Source organism: Trypanosoma equiperdum (assembly GCF_001457755.1).
Source record: "Trypanosoma equiperdum strain OVI genome assembly, contig: ctg_596, whole genome shotgun sequence".
NCBI lineage: Eukaryota > Euglenozoa > Kinetoplastea > Trypanosomatida > Trypanosomatidae > Trypanosoma > Trypanosoma equiperdum.
Window position 1 is genome coordinate 10,109 of NW_027124527.1, and position 907 is coordinate 11,015.

Sequence of the window (907 nt, forward strand, 5' to 3'; positions counted from 1 at the left end):
ATTTTTGTGCCGCGTAATCTATTTCCTTATTCTTCTCTTATCATTGTGTGGCTCTTCCTTCACTTTCTTAGCAACTGTGCCTCTTTTGCTCTCCCAAATCCTTCAACCTGAACATATAAACTTACTCATTTTTTTTTTTAGTTTTCCTCATTTTATTTTATTTTTCGTTTAGCCTTTTAGGTTTTTTATTTTATTTTTGAGGCGAGCTGAGCCTGTGGGCTTCTCTCTCCTCATCGTCTATTTATTTCATTTTTTTTTTGTGTGTGTGTCCAATTGTTTGTTTGTTTGTTTTGACTTCTGGCTCGTTGTTGTTGTTGTCATTTTTGTTTTTGTTTTTAGAGATATTCCACATGCGCTTAGTCATGCCTTCTTTTCTTCTTTTTTTTTTCGCCTTAATTTCACTATAAATGCTTTTGTGGTGTAGTTTTATGTTATTTTCAGAAACCTCTTTTTTTATTTTCCCTTTAGTTTTATTTGTTTTCCTCCTCCGTTCCGTGCAACTTTAGATTTCACACACAAATACACAAGTAATTATATATATATTTATTTATTTATATTCATTTATTCTGCTATTTACTTATGTGATCGTTTATATATTATATAAATAATATATATTACGTGTGGGGGAACAAAATTTAAAAAAAAAGAAGAGAAGGGAAGAGAAGAGAAGAGAAGGATTTTAAATAAATAAATTTATTAAGAAGAGGTGGAGAAAATTTAATGATAATCAAAAAGAAAAGAGTAAAGGTATTGACGAGTGTGCTTCAGAACGAAAAGGGAAACAAAAACAGTTAACTAACTAATTAATTAATTAATTGTACAAAAAGATAAAAGATAAATAAGTAAGAAGTAAGTCGTGTTCGGGTTGTTCTTCTTATCAGTTTTTGTTACCATTTTTATTATTATT